The 16852-nt window shown below is 41.6% G+C and overlaps 1 non-coding gene across 1 annotated transcript; it reads right to left on the bottom strand.

Moving 5' to 3' along the window:
* Positions 1-9333: 9333 nt before the first annotated feature.
* Positions 9334-9405, bottom strand: TRNAC-GCA. Its single transcript has one exon. It is a non-coding gene; the product is annotated as a tRNA-Cys (tRNA).
* Positions 9406-16852: the final 7447 nt, after the last annotated feature.

Here is a 16852-nt window from a genome sequence, read left to right as displayed (position 1 = left end):
TGCTTTGTTTTCAAAATAAAAAGGGCAAAGGATTGTTGGTGGTGGTATGCAAACTTCTAAGCATAATGGGAATAGATTTTTATTTGTCTTCTGCATTGTTTAATGGACACTATCAGAATAATAGGCATATAAGTATATTTTTAAAGATTTCCTTCTCTGTGTTACTAATAGCATATTAGATTATTAAAACAGAAAGAATTTTCAAAAACATGGGGTGTGATTCTGACCTTATACCAGAGTAACTCCATTATCTTCAATGGAACAACTCCTGACTTACACCAACATAACTGAGATCTGAATCAATCCTATACTTTTATTTTCATTATGCTGTTCATTAATCTTATTTAGATTTTGCAGGTTATTCAGCTTGGACAATGAAATTAGGCAGGTCAGTTTCACTTTCTTGGTCTCTGGCACTAGTACCAAGGTACTTTATAAATGCAAAATAGTTTATTTTTTTTAATCTATGAAAAGATCACTGAGGCCTTCAGGAATCCTATGGTTTAACCCAGTGCCCTTCTTGTATGGTGAAGGTATAAACAGGGAAGAATTATATCATGGACACATTGTCAGCACCTTAGTTATGGTGTCGAAAGGCCAGTGCTGCAATTAGCAACAGATTCATTCTATCAAGAATTTCACTGTGATTGCTTTTATACATGTATTGTTCTCAGAATGGTAATGGATACAAACACAGCAAGTATTTCCCTCGGGCATTCTCAAGGTATATTGCCATGGCTGGATTTTAACCCATTGAATGCTTGAACTTTCCAATTAGATAAAGAAACAGATCAGGGTGTGACAGTTTATATGTCCCCCCCCCCCTCAAAATGTGTGTGTGTGTGTGTGTGTGTGAAAATAAAACTCTTCAATGAACCTTTATATTTATGCTAATAGTCTGTCTAGCAGTTTCCATCCAACAATCAGAAAGCATTGTAATTAATGGATTAAACTTCACAACATCTCTGGGAGGTAGATATTAGTCCTGTTTTACACGGGGAAGTCCACAACAGAGGAAGTGTGGTCTTTTGGTTAAAGCACTGATGATCATGGGATGAGTCCTTATTGATGGCCCTTGGATGTATATGATGATCTGTTTGATCCCATGCACTATCTTTTCAGGTATTTTTCTAAATGATATGCTGTAGTTCAAGCACACTTTGGGCATGAAGCAGGAATCCTTATGGCCTCTTATGCAAAAGGTCAGACAAGATGATCACAGTGGTCCCTTCTGGCTTTAAAATCCACGAATTACTGGACTGGAACTCAGAAGATTCAGATTTAACTCCTGACTCTGCCACAGACTGGCTTCATGACCTTAGGCCAGTCATTGAATCTCTCTGTCCCTCAATTCCTTCATCTGTAAAATTGGGATAATTATCCTCCTTTTCTCCCAACCTCCAGGAAAGAATTAACCACTACCTTCTGTGCCCCCAAATCTCATGGGTGGATTTGCTACAAATGTAACCTATGTACTACCTAAGTTAAAACTCAAAGCCAGGATCCAGGGTAGCTGTCAGCATCTCTGCCAGGTGAGCTGATAGGAAACCTCACGTACAACTCCTTTTTCTGCACCCCTAACTAATCTGGCTGAGCTGTAAAATCAGAGGTGCCCTGAGAATCATTAAATTTAGAGATGGCAAAGATGTAGTAGGTCATCTGCCTACCCCAACCCAGTGCAGACTTGTTCCCTACATTGTCCAATTTCAGGCTTTGTCCATTCTGGTTTCAAGTGTCTCACACAGTGAGGCTTCCACAGCCTGGAAGAGGCTTTTTAAGCTTCTCTCTGTAGTGAACAGCACAAGGACAGATAAGAGGGAGGAATCCGGTAATGTGATGAGTTGATAATTATCTCATCCTCCAGAAAAGCTTGACTAAACAGCTGAGTCTAGAGGAGCAGAAAACACCTGCACACCTCCCTTTAGCTATATCAAGCAAAGAGGCTCAAAGCACTAACCTTCACCTTCTCCCACCCCTTTCTCATTACAAAGGGATGAGGAAGAAATTCGGAGTCCATTTCACATATTGGAAATTTTCCAAAAGCTCAGTTTTGGAGGAAGTGAGGGTGGAATGTATTCCTGTTTAGTAACTAGGTTAGACTAGGCACCAGTTTTCCTTTTTCTCTTGAAACTGACCTAAATTACACAGATCCCACCCCCTCATCAAATTGTGCTAAAAGTCATAACAATAAGTAGGCAGTTTTGTTATTTTTGAAAACCCAATAAAAACCTAGACATTTTGGCAGAATGCATGTTAAGCCTTTTTCCTCTGCACAAAAATCCATCTCAGGGTTGTTTTGATAAGAAAGAAAAGTGCATTCATATTCTTTCTTTCTTTTAAAAGCAATGAAAAGAAAAGAGCAGGTTTGCTGTTCTTTTCAGAGTAATAGTAGGTTTCATGCTCCCTGACAGGCTGCATGCTAATGCACTCTGGCTTCCCCGTGACTGCTGCTAAGGGTTAGTTCAATGACTCTACTTGCCTGTGGAGGGATTTGTAACTCTGTCACCCTACAGAATAATAAGAAAACCTGCAGTGAGAATTTCTCACCTCCTCCATGCTTCTCCATGGAAAATGAAGAAGGGGCTCAGCAGGTACTTGTTGAAGGTGGAAGGGTAAGGAAGAAGAGAAGAGAGGCTAGTCCTATAGGAAAAGCGGAAGAGTCAAGGGAGTCTACACCAAATATAAAAGGAGTACTTGTGGCACCTTAGAGACTAACAAATTTATTAGAGCATAAGCTTTCGTGAGCTACAGCTCACTTCATCGGATGCATTTGGTGCGAATACAGACTAACACGGCTGCTACTCTGAAACCTGTACACCAAATATGAGCCCCAGGAGGATACAGGATGTGGTGAAGAGGATTATAAGGGAAAATAGGAATGGAAAGAACTTGCAGCCAGAGGGACCAGGGGGGAGACGAGAATAGCACTGTCACCAGGAAAAGGCAGGTCTATGTGATCGGGGACTCTTTATTGAGAAGAATAGACAGGCCTGTAACTAGAGCTGATCCAGAGAATAGAAGGGTGTGCTGTCTTCCGGGTGCTAAGATACGGGATGTAGACCTGGGGTTGAAAAAGATCCTAAAGGGAGCGGGAAATAATCCCCTAATTATCCTTCATGTGGGAACAAATGATACGGCTAGATCCTCGCTGGAAAGTATTAAGGGAGACTATGCTAGGCTGGGGAAGACGCTTAAGGAAATTGAGGCTCAGGTGATCTTTAATGGGATCCTTTCTGTTCCTAGAGAAGGGCAACAAAGGTGTGACAAGATTATGACTGTCAACAGATGGTTTAGGCAGTGGTGCTATAAGGAGGGCTTTGGGATATATGGCCACTGGGAGGCATTCACGGACAGAGGACAGTTCTCTCGGGATGGACTTCATCTGAGTAGGGAAGGAAATAGACTTCTAGGATCGAGGCTGGCACAACTGATAAAGAGAGCTTTAAACTAGGAATTAGGGGGAGATGGTGGGGAGATGTCCAGGTAATGTCCACGCCGGATTTTAGCATTGAGAGGGAAGAAGACGAAGTAAGAAAGGATACAGCCGTGGGTAGGAGAATGTATATAAGGAGCGAGGGCGGTGTGGATACTAGTCTAATAGGTTATACTGGCTGTAGAATGACTGTGCCTAATAGGGTACAAAATGTGAGCGAGGCCAAACAGCAAAAATTACGATGTTTGTACACCAATGCGAGGAGCCTAGGTAACAAAATGGAGGAACTAGAGCTACTGGTGCAGGAAGTGAAACCAGATATTATAGGGATAACAGAAACATGGTGGAATAGTAGTCATGACTGGACTACAGGTATTGAAGGGTATGTGCTGTTTACGAAAGACAGAAACAAAGGTAAAGGTGGTGGAGTAGCATTGTATATCAATGATGAGGTAGAATGTAAAGAAATAAGAAGCGATGCAATAGATAAGACAGAGTCTGTCTGGGCAAAAATTACATTGAACTAGTAAAGCCTCTCCTACGATAGTGCTTGGGGTGTGCTATAGACCTCCAGGATCTAATTTGGATATGGATAGAGCCCTTTTTAATGTTTTTAATAAAGTAAATACTAATGGAAACTGCGTGATCATGGGAGACTTTAACTTCCCAGATATAGACTGGAGGATCAGTGCTAGTAATAATAATAGGGCTCAGATTTTCCTAGATGCGATAGCTGATGGATTCCTTCATCAAGTAGTTGCTGAACCGACTAGAGGGGATGCAATTTTAGATTTAATTTTGGTGAGTAGCGAGGATCTCATAGAAGAAATGGTTGTAGAGGGCAATCTTGGCTCAAGTGATCATGAGCTAATTCAGTTCAAACTAAATGGAAGGATTAACAAAAATAAATCTGCAACTAGAGTTTTTGATTTCAAAAGGGCTGACTTTCAAAAATTAAGGAAACTAGTTAGGGAAGTGGATTGGACTGAAGAACTTATGGATCTAAAGGTAGAGGAGGCCTGGGATTACTTTAAATCAAAGCTGCAGAAGCTATCGGAAGCCTGTATCCCGAGAAAGGGGAAAAAATTCATAGGAAGGAGTTGTAGACCAAACTGGATGAGTAAGCATCTTAGAGAGGTGATTAAGAAGACGCAGAAAGCATACAGGGAGTGGAAGATGGGAGAGATCAGCAAGGAAAGCTACCTAATTGAGGTCAGAACATGTAGGGATAAAGTGAGACAGGCTAAAAGTCGAGTAGAGTTGGACCTTGCAAAGGGAATTAAAACCAATAGTAAAAGGTTCTATAGCAATATAAATAAGAAGAAAACTAAGAAAGAAGAAGTGGGGCCGCTAAACACTGAGGATGGAGTGGAGGTTAAAGATAATCTAGGCATGGCCCAATATCTAAACAAATACTTTGCCTCAGTCTTTAATAAGGCTAAAGAGGATCTTGGGGATAATGGTAGCATGACAAATGGGAATGAGGATATGGAGGTAAATATTACCATATCTGAGGTAGAAGCGAAACTCAAACAGCTTAATGGGACTAAATCGGGGGGCCCAGATAATCTTCATCCAAGAATATTAAAGGAATTGGCACCTGAAATTGCAAGCCCATTAGCAAGAATTTTTAATGAATCTGTAAACTCAGGAGTAGTACCGAATGATTGGAGAATTGCTAATATAGTTCCTATTTTTAAGAAAGGAAAAAAAAGTGATCCGGGTAACTACAGGCCAGTTAGTTTGACATCTGTAGTATGCAAGGTCCTGGAAAAAATTTTGAAGGAGAAAGTAGTTTAGGACATTGAAGTCAATGGTAAATGGGACAAAATACAACATGGTTTTACAAAAGGTAGATCGTGCCAAACCAACCTAATCTCCTTTTTTGAAAAAGTAACAGATTTTTTAGATAAAGGAAATGCAGTGGATCTAATTTACCTAGATTTCAGTAAGGCATTTGATACCGTGCCACATGGGGAATTATTAGTTAAATTGGAGAAGATGGGGATCAATATGAATATCAAAAGGTGGATAAGGAATTGGTTAAAGGGGAGACTGCAACGGGTCCTACTGAAAGGAGAACTGTCAGGGAGGTTACCAGTGGAGTTCCTCAGGGATTGGTTTTGGGACCAATCTTATTTAATCTTTTTATTACTGACCTTGGCACAAAAAGTGGGAGTGTGCTAATAAAGTTTGCAGAATATACAAGGCTGGGAGGTATTGCCAATTCAGAGAAGGATCAGGATATTATACAGGAGGATCTGGATGACCTTGTAAACTGGAGTAATAGTAATAGGATGAAATTTAATAGTGAGAAGTGTAAGGTTATGCATTTAGGGATTAATAACAAGAATTTTAGTTATAAGTTGGGGACGCATCAATTAGAAGTAACGGAAGAGGAGAAGGACCTTGGAGTATTGGTTGATCATAGGATGACTATGAGCTGCCAATGTGATATGGCTGTGAAAAAAGCGAATGCGGTTTTGGGATGCATCAGGAGAGGCATTTCCAGTAGGGATAAGGAGGTTTTAGTACCATTATACAAGGCACTGGTGAGACCTCACCTAGAATATTGTGTGCAGTTCTGGTTTCCCGTGTTTAAAAAGGATGAACTCAAACTGGAGCAGGTACAGAGAAGGGCTACTAGGATGATCCGAGGAATGGAAAACTTGTCTTATGAAAGGAGACTTAAGGAGCTTGGCTTGTTTAGCCTAACTAAAAGAAGGTTGAGGGGAGATATGATTGCTCTCTATAAATATATCAGAGGGATAAATACCAGAGAGGGAGAGGAATTATTTCAGCTCAGCACCAATGTGGACACAAGAACAAATGGGTATAAACTGGCCACCGGAAGTTTAGACTTGAAATTAGACGAAGGTTTCTAACCATCAGAGGAGTGAAGTTTTGGAATAGCCTCCCAAGGGAAGCAGTGGGGGCAAAAGATCTATCTGGTTTTAAGATTCTATTCGATAAGTTTATGGAGGAGATGGTATGATGGGATAATGGGATTTTGGTAAGTAATTGATCTTTAAATATTCAGGGTAAATAGGACTAATCCCCTGAGATGGGATATTAGATGGATGGGATCTGAGTTACTACAGAAAATTCTTTCCTGGGTATCTGGCTGGTGAATCTTGCCCATATGCTCAGGGTTTAGCTGATCGCCATATTTGGGGTCGGGAAGGAATTTTCCTCCAGGGCAGATTGGAGAGGCCCTGGAGGTTTTTCGCCTTCCTCTGTAGCATGGGGCATGGGTGACTGGAGGGAGGCTTCTCTGCTCCTTGAAGTCTTTAAACCATGATTTAAGGACTTCAATAGCTCAGACATAGGTGAGGTTTTTTGTAGGAGTGGGTGGGTGAGATTCTGTGGCCTGCGCTGTGCAGAAGGTCGGACTAGATGATCAGAATGGTCCCTTCTGACCTTAGTATCTATGAATCTATGCTTCCCCCTACCCTTGGCTGAAGGAGGTGGAGGTGCCAGACAGTCCACCAAGGAATGAAAATATATCACAGCTCTCGCTGTTGGCAGAAAAAGTAAGTGATGTTTGGTGATTCCTGATGGAACCAATAATAGAGAATGAATTTGCACACAATCCTCCAAGACGCAGTCTGTGCCACAGGCTTTAGAAATGGAGAAAGGCAGATACTCAAAATTAGGCACATGGCAAAAAATAGTAGAGCAGGAACCTTGAAACAGTAGTTGGGTAATTTTTTTAATATTTATAACATTCCTTGTTGTTTTACTCTCTTGATTCAGCATTTCTAGTATCAAGACCTTACCAGAGTCCAGATTCTCTTCTCACTATTGGCTTACTTCTCTGGAGCTGCACTGTGGTAATGTTGTGGAGAATCTGTATCTGGTTCTGTGTGGGATTGAGATAAACTTGGTTCTATAATGAATCAGGAGCCTATGTTCAAGTTGAGAGACATGAGTGTATGATAGGAGATGGTGGAATATGTTTAATTGTTAAGAAGGTACACAATTTCCTCCTCCCATTGTTATCTACGTACCAAGAAATCCTTCAGGAACTCAGCTTTTTCTAAATCTCTAGAAAACTGAAATCCTACTCCCCTAAAGCAAGAAGATCAGTGTCCCAATAATTGTAGGATCTGGTGTTATTCAGTTAAAAGGAAATATTCAAAATAGGATGGTTTCCCACAAACCTGTCTCTCCCCCCTCCCCTTCCATTGGAAAAAGTAAGATATTTGAACAATTATCTTTATGGTTATTACATTTCTATAGCATCTTTCGTTCAGAAGGATACCAAAATACACTACAAATGTTGGATATAAAGGAATCATTGAAATGCACCAAACTCTGATGTGGAACATGGCAACTGCTTCGTTGTGCACAGCAGCATTAGACAATAATTTAGGAAAGGAGTAAAGAAAAACTGCAAGTGCAGGGGGGATTTAGGAACACAAAATGTAATTCCCCAAATTGGAATTTGATAAGGATCTTAAGGGATAGCACTCCCACTTTTGCAAAAAATGCCATGGTACATTTAATCACTATATTGTCAGACCCATCGTTTTATATCTCCATCCAAAGATCAGCAACCACAAGGTTTCCTAGCTAAGCTTTGTGTTAACTTTCTGTAATGTCCTACAGACAAAATCTCCAGCCTCCTGGCCAGAACTTTGGAACAAACAAAGAAGAGAGACTGCTGCTGAGAGATCCCTTCCCTAGTTTATTGCAGTACTGCCTGGATAACTTGTGCAGTGCAGACGTGATCTGTAAAGCTCATAGTTACATACCACACTGTCAAATCTAAGTGCTTTGATAGATGGAGCTCCTACTGAATCATCAGCAATGTTGCCTAAAGAAATAAGATTTTCCTTGGAGATGTGTCACCCACAATGACCAACCTGCCTAACTTGAGACAGTGAATAAGACCACAGGCCAAGATGGTATTGGCTGCAGTAAACTTCCTATCTGTTGAGAAGCTTCTCATTGCTTGAACAGGTGATTATCTCCATGTGGTGCTGACAGGTTCCTAACTATTTAGAGCTGAACACTGCATCTTAAAAAGCATCAGAGAACAAAACAGCACTCGTTACGCTTTGGCGGTCTTGCTTAGCTCTTCAGAAATCCAGATGAATTTGATCTGAGAGACTAATGAAGTCTTAGTGATCCAGGTCCGTCTTGTACCAATGTCTATTTTTCTGTAAAGCTGAAGGATGGAATGGGTCTGCTTGTGCTGCTGGAGGTTGGAAAATATGCCTTTATTCTACTAGGGAAGGAGTAGACTGGAAAAGTCAGCTCCTCAACTGGCATTTATTCACTTTATTGGAGCTGTGATGATCTGGACTCAGCCCAGAATGTCCAATGAGGATGTATAACACCAGAGGGCACAAGAAGGGGACTTTTCACAAGCCTGCACCATCTTCCCATTTATCTGACCAACACTCTTCCCTGCCTTGCCTCTGTCAATCTCCCATTTCCTCCATTGAAATATCTTAGTTAGAAATGGGGACTAAGGATTCCTGGATTCAGTGCCCAGCTGTGTGACGTTGAGGAGTCACTTAACCTCTCTCTGCTTCACTTTTCACTTATCTTATCTGCTTCCCAGGGAGTGTTTTGAGACTCAGTGATCCAATGTATCTTGAGATCCTCAGATGAAAGGAACTGCAGAAGCACAAAGTATTATTAATATCTAATAACTTTGATCAGCTTCAGGAAAGAGGTGGCGGAGACCATTAATTCTATTTCTCAAGTTCATAGAATATCAGGGTTGGAAGGGACCTCAGGAGGTCATCTAGTCCAATGTCCTGCTCAAAGCAGGACCAATCCCCAATTTTTGGCCCAGATCCCTAGATGGCCCCCTCAAGGATTGAACTCACAACTCTGGGTTTAGCAGGCTAATGATCAAGCCACTGAGCTATCCCTCCCACAAAATGAGGGGGCACCCAGATTTGAACCGGGGACCTCTTGATCTGCAGTCAAATGCTCTACCACTGAGCTATACCCCCTGCTTTCGTTTAGATTAAGTCTCTCCTGCTCTGGTGCCAAGAAGATTGAAGGAAATGGGGAAATACTTTAATTGCCTGTGTGCTAGTAAATATGCCATTATGTCCTTCAGAAGGTTTGAGGTTCCATGGCACTTTAAAAGAATACAACTCTGTTCTGCTGCTGTTAATGCAGCACTACAAAAGTGAGATTAGGATCACTAAAGCAAGGGCTAATCTGATGGAATGTTTCAGAGTAGCAGCCATGTTAGTCTGTATTCGCAAAAAGAAAAGCAGTACTTGTGGCACCTTAGAGACTAACAAATTTATTAGAGCATAAGCTTTCGTGAGCTACAGCTCACTTCATTGGATGCATTTGGTGGAAAAAACAGAGGAGAGATTTATATACACACACAGAGAACATGAAACAATGGGTTTATCATACACACTGTAAGGAGAGTGATCACTTAAGATAAGCCATCACCAGCAGCAGGGGGGGAAAGGAGGAAAACCTTTCATGGTGACAAGCAAGGTAGGCTAATTCCAGCAGTTAACAAGAATATCAGAGGAACAGTGGAGGGTGGGGTGGGGGGGAGAAATAACATGGGGAAATAGTTTTACTTTGTGTAATGACTCATCCATTCCCAGTCTCTATTCAAGCCTAAATTAACTGTATCCAGTTTGCAAATTAATTCCAATTCAGCAGTCTCTCGTTGGAGTCTGTTTTTGAAGCTTTTTTTGTTGAAGGATAGCCACTCTTAGGTCTGTAATCGAGTGACCAGAGAGATTGAAGTGTTCTCCAACTGGTTTTTGAATGTTATAATTCTTGACGTCTGATTTGTGTCCATTCATTCTTTTACGTAGAGACTGTCCAGTTTGGCCAATGTACATGGCAGAGGGGCATTGCTGGCACATGATGGCATATATCACATTGGTAGATGCGCAGGTGAACGAGCCTCTGATAGTGTGGCTGATGTGATTAGGCCCTATGATGGTATCCCCTGAATAGATATGTGGACAGAGTTGGCAATGGGCTTTGTTGCAAGGACAGGTTCCTGGGTTAGTGGTTCTGTTGTGTGGTGTGTGGTTGCTGGTGAGTATTTGCTTCAGATTGGGGGGCTGTCTGTAAGCAAGGACTGGCCTGTCTCCCAAGATCTGTGAGAGTGATGGGTCCGTCCTTCAGGATAGGTTGTAGATCCTTGATGATGCGTTGGAGAGGTTTTAGTTGGGGGCTGAAGGTGATGGCTAGTGGCGTTCTGTTATTTTCTTTGTTGGGCCTGTCCTGTGGTAGGTGACTTCTGGGTACTCTTCTGGCTCTGTCAATCTGTTTCTTCACTTCAGCAGGTGGGTATTGTAGTTGTAGGAATGCATGATAGAGATCTTGTAGGAATGATCTCAGTGTGAGCCCTGCACTTCAGGACCAAGTGGACCCTCAAATAAAGGATTAATGCTTAGTTCTTTCCTCTAATTACTTTGTGCTTAATTTTCAATGATCTTTCATTCCTCCTACTGCATCTGATTCATGTTTTCCTTGTTTCAGTATAGAAGAGAAAAAGGGAAAGTATAGTATGGAATTTCAGCTATTAGAATGCACCAGGATTCGGTCTCTCTTCCTTTGATCACCATATCAGCACTTGCCTCATGTTCTCTTTGAGAGCTAGGCCAGAACCTGGGTTCTATGGGCTCCCATCACTTCCTCTTAGATCTGAGCCATATGTCTGCTTGCCTGTACATACACTGGAGGCACTGCCTATATAGAAACTCTAATAAACCAAAACATAATGGTTTGATCCTGAGATCTCATTAAAGTGATCATATGATACAAAATATCACCTTAATTTGTTCCACACGCTAATAGAATGAATAGCAGAGCTGGTGCAGACGCAATCATAAGGCTTATAGATTTTTGTCGTTTCATAAAAAGCTTTCAACGGCTCTGTTCAAGTGTAAATGAAAAGATACATCTGAGCAGTTTAACAGCATCTCAGAGTTCCATTTAAATCTCAGGAGAAAACAAGTGTTTGGCAAATGAGAGAGAATTTTTACTTAAACAGAGTTAAAATAAGCACTGAAGAACATTTACTGCCTCTCTAAGCCTCAGTGTGAAGTGCCATGAAATTAGGTATGTACTGCATTCTTTCTTTCATGTGTTATCATTATTATTTATTTTCATTGTGGTGGTGCTTACAATGAACTGGGTGCTGTGTGCATATACTACTCATGCCACCTATCATGATTTTATTGTGAGTCTCACCATATTTGGTATTTCTCTTAAAGCCCCAACTCCTGGAGTCAAGAGACCATAAGAGGATCTCCGCTTTCTAGCTTTCTGTTACTATGTAGCTTTCTAGCTATTCATTACATTTAGAGCTCTTAGCTGTGGTGAAAAGTTTAAAAACATAATGTGAGTGTACCTTAAAGAAGGCAAATAAAAACACTTTTTAAAAAAAAATCTCATGATCTTTAAGACATGACTTTTTGGGAGGCCTGACTCATGATTTTTGACTGCTTGGGGTTGGCAGTATTGTCTCTGTCACCAAAAGAGGTCACAATCTAAGAAGTGTTAGTGCTCACAAGGGCAAGCCAAATCCGAGATGAAGAGGAGTAGAATCTACAGCCATAGAAATACTTCCCCTGCAAAAAAAAAATGCTACCATTTGCTAATTTGACCCATGCAATGCAGACTAACTAGACTGCACATCAGTTTCATTGAACCTATAATAATTTGGGTTAGAAGGGCCCTCTAGCGGCTCCTCTGGTTCATCAACCTGTATTATAGAAGGCTGACTTTCCTTACTCCTACACCATCCCTGATCGATTGGGTGATAGCTCTTAATTCCTGTTCTTGCAGGGTACAGACCCATGCTAGTTGCTTTAAACCTATTTGCTGCTACTGTAGCAAGGTTCTACCATGTTTTCCCTGTACAGTATGAACATATAAAGATTTTTAGTTTCTGAGAACTGTGCAATCTTAATGGTGCTGAATATTTATGCCCTGTCTCTACTGTCCTTGCAGCTGAGTTTAATAACCATGCTTAAATAAAGTTGCAGCTACCTTATGTTTCCAGTGGATGCAAGACACCTAGTCTGCCTAGGTACTTTTGAAAATCCCAATAGTCACCTATCTGTATCTTTAGGCACCTAAATATCTTTGAAAATCTCCACTAGTCGTAGGAAAGTGGGAGAACTATGTTAGACATCTTGCTGGTATTTTAACCACAAAGTCATCTAACTCAGCTCACACATACAAAAATAAAATAATAAAAAATAATCTTGTAGATGGAGCAAGATAAGGTCACTCGTGTGCAGCATGATATATTTAACACTCCAGTAGAATATAGACTTTTCTGTCAAGTAACTTGCATGACAGAGGGTAGCATGGGTTGCTGTAATAAAATCATATGACCTGCAAATGTTTAGTATTTTAATTACTTTAATGACCTCACATTGCACCTTTGCTTATAATATATATATATATATATATATATGACTGTACTTTTTTTTCCTTAGCAACTTTCATCCAATTATCTCAAAGCAGTTTACAAACATTAACTAGGATTGCAGTGTGCCAAAGGAAAATATACATAGGGATTATCCCTTCCACCATGGGAATTCAGCTATCTCTGGGGTGGAACGCAGCAATACAAAGGAACGATGCACATAAGTTTAGTACAGGAAGCGGAAAAAAATACTATATGCACTTGAAAATGCAAGTGGAATTTAGGGAGGAAGAATATAATTCCACCAGGTGAAATTTAGTCAGAACACTAGGGTTAGCAGCCTCACTCTTGGGAAAAGAGCCACAGGGTATTTAATAAGCTCAAGTGGTTAGCATGTTAACCAGGAGGGAGCTGGCTTGCTGACAGCAGAAGGCTTAATGAGGTCCCTGAACACAGCAGGTGAGAAAGCTCAAGCTGCAGAAATCCCTGACTCTTCCGATTCTTTACCTTCATTTGGGTCCTTCCTGCATTAATCTCCACTGCATCCCAAAGGAACACTCTCCATGCCCCATCAAGACACAGCAGTTTTATAGCCTCTTTTAGGGAGAGGGTTTGAAGTTCACACATTGTCTCTGGAAGACTCCACAGAGAGAGCTCTGTAACAATCCCAGCTTTCAAATGTAAGATTTGATTTTAAATCACAAGTTGTCAACCCTGACTCAACTGTATGGGCAGAGTATGCGGCAAAATATAAGAACAACTAATTGTTTTTACACTATACAGTTTACCTGTGCAGCAAAATTCCTACAGCACAGTCACATCATCATGGCATTCCCATTCTGTACAGTCTGATAGTTCTCTTCACTAGGCAGCTGTCAGAGGCCATTATGCTTGGGTTTGTGTTTAGCTTTTGTTTTGTGTTTCAATTTCTAGGAGGAAAAACGAAATAAAACAAACGAAAAACAAACCCCCAAAACCCTTGAGTTTACAAAGGCTATTTGGGAAAGATCTATTTGGGAAAATGCATCCGATGAAGTGAGCTGTAGCTCACGAAAGCTTATGCTCTAATAAATCTGTTAGTCTCTAAGGTGCCACAAGTACTCCTTTTCTTTTTGCGAATACAGACTAACACGGCTGCTACTCTGAAACCTGGGAAAGATCTAGTAAATCTACTGCAGCCCTCTACTGCCATCTCCTGGAGGCTTTTGTGAGAGCACCACCAGGTATAATAGCCTGTACCAGAGGGTTCAGTTGCCCCACTCTTGGAAAATCACGTTGTTTTTGCTGATACAGACTGACAAGGCTACCACTCTGAAATCAGTTAATAGTTAGTTACATTAAAAGATAAAGTTGCTGCTCGAAAGAACATTTTTTTAAGGTTCATTTTCCCAATGACTTTGACCTAATTACCACTCCTATGAAGAGTGGCCACTTGTCTTGTTTTTCTGGGACTGTTTGGTGTCATGTTGTCAACAGTGTGACTTTTTTTTTTACAGTGTAAAGGCTGTGTGGCAACTCATTACTTCTCATTGTGGCACAACTTCCATTGGAAATATTCTGGGTTGGTGTTGTGCAATGCTGTTGGTGAACAAAACCACAACATTGCTTCAGAACACAGATTTTGTGTTGTGGCACCGTGACTTTGTGTCGTGACATCTTTGCATCATAATATTGTCTGTGGATCGCAGCACAATTAATTTGTGTTGTGACTTCATGAACTTATATCACAACATTGTGCCTTGACATCATGGTGAAAGAATCTTGCACAATGACAATGTGATCTTATCTCACAGACCATTATGTTATGTCACTACAGACTGATTTGCATGGTGTAGTGTTCTTCTCTAACAGAGCAAAAACTTTGCCATAGTACATAGTGGCCTATGGTCATAGGGCAATAACTATGTACAACAATACTAATGCTGTGATGTGGTAACCCTGCATTCATTAAAAGTTGACGGTGTGCCTGTGACCTGGGGACATTTTGCAGACAGAGTGACCTTGCATCTATGACACACTGATAGTTTATAGTGTCCTGGTGACCTAGTGCTTGCAAGATGATGGTGTCCTGTGGTACCACAGGTTTCAGAGTAGCTGCCGTGTTAGTCTGTATTCACAAAAGGAGGACTTGTGGCACCTTAGAGACTAACAAATTTATTTGAGCATAAGCTTTCGTGAGCTACAGTTCACTTCATCAACCCTGCAACCATAATATGGTGCTGCCTCACGGTGCCCTGGTGACTGTGTGCCTGTGACATGGTGAGAGTCACAGCAGTCTCGCGTGTATGGCACGGTGGTGCCTCGTGGTGCCACAGCCAACTCTCTCATGTGACACAGTGACATCTTGCGTTGCCATGAAAGCCGCGCAGCTGTAACATGGTGCTCCCCTGTGGTGCCACAGCAACCCCACACCCGTGACACAGTGCTGTCTTTTGGTGCCCATGGCAACCAGGTGTCCTTAAGATGATGCTGCCTCATGGTGCCAGGGTGAGTTTGCGCCCAGGGCATGGTGACACCCTGTGCCGCCATGGCCACCGTGAAGCTGTGACATGGAGCTGCCTTAGGGTGCCATGGCGACTGTGGTGCCCGCTCAGGATAAAGCTGGGTAGCCGTGTGTGTGGTAACCAATATGGCAGAAACTTCAGCCTAGCCACAGGCATGAGGGGGCTCCCACCCTCCCGCTCTTGCTGGGGTCACCGCCCTTCCCTCAGCGAGTGGTTCTATCTGAAAGGGAAGAAGGAGGGAGCCTTCCCCCTCATTAATTATTCATAAGAGGGGCGGCGATTCCACAGTAAATAACCGGGGAGGGTGGTGGTTCTGGGTTAGAGCTCGAAATGAAGGGCGGGAGATGGATTGTTAATTATTCATCAAGGGGGCGTGCCCGAGCGGGCGGCAGGGTCTGTCTCGAGCCTGTAGCCTCCCCCCGCCCTCTACTTTGGTTTAGGGCTGAGGGGCAAAAAAAAAAAAAAAAAAGGCGGGAAACGTGAGGCGATTTAAAAATAGGCAGTTAAAAAAGACTAAGAAAGCGGCTGAAAAGCCATTTAAGTAATTACTCCGGGAATAAAATGTTCGATTTCTGTGGTAATTTCCTGCCTCCAAAAATCTACATTTGCTACTTTCCCGCCCCTCCTCTCCCAATTCCCATGAATTAATTCACTTATCAAATTATCTTATCAATTATTGCTAGAATGAAAATATTTTTTATTTCTGTCATAATTCTATGTATTTCTATTCCCCACCTCCACCCCTGAATAAAACACATAGTTATTTTCCCCTGAGGAAAACTATTAAAGCCTTCCCCTCAAACCAAATGCGGTAAATTTTTAAAAACATCCTGCATACAATATATACTCTTTCATGAAGTTTGAGAAATTTCAGCTAATTCAATGCAATTTCTTTTTTGTTTAGGGAAAGTCGGTGCCCTTATAAATCCAGACAGCAGGGTGTGAGGTCACCCCACCCTCAGAGGAATTTTCCTAGGGGTGAAGCAGGGTTTAGATCTATTCTGTATCAACTGGATATAGGTTTATTTGGAGGTATCACACTTTTAAAAAAATCTATTATCATTGGTGTGTGGCAGGTTTTGGAGCGGGAGTGCACAGAATGGGGGTCAAAATGTGACCCATAGGGTCATATCATCCGGCCCGAGGGTTAACTACAGCCCATGGTGTTTGTTAAGTGAGGCCCAAGGTACAAATGCAGCCCAAGGCGTTCTGAAGTGCAGCCCAATGTTCACACCGAGCCAACAAAGTCATGAAATGCAGCCTACAGGCTAGTGGTGACCCACACTGCAGCCAAAAGGCCAAACATGACCCATGGTTTCATACAGTGCGGCTGAAGGGGCAAACACAACTTGTGTGATAACAAGCAGATGTTAGCATCCCTTCCCTGAAACTGCAGCATGAATCAAAGCACATACACTTTGGGGTGAAGTCAAAAAAGCAATGCCTTGTAGTAGGAAGGCACAAATAAGAGCAAATGTTAGGATTATCAAGGGCATTTATTTTTTAATTGGTAATATTATGTATGTT

Source organism: Dermochelys coriacea, chromosome 27 (assembly GCF_009764565.3).
Source record: "Dermochelys coriacea isolate rDerCor1 chromosome 27, rDerCor1.pri.v4, whole genome shotgun sequence".
In the NCBI taxonomy this organism is placed as follows: Eukaryota; Metazoa; Chordata; order Testudines; family Dermochelyidae; genus Dermochelys; species Dermochelys coriacea.
Note: the sequence above shows the minus strand (reverse complement) of the source record. Positions and strands in the feature narration are given on the sequence as shown.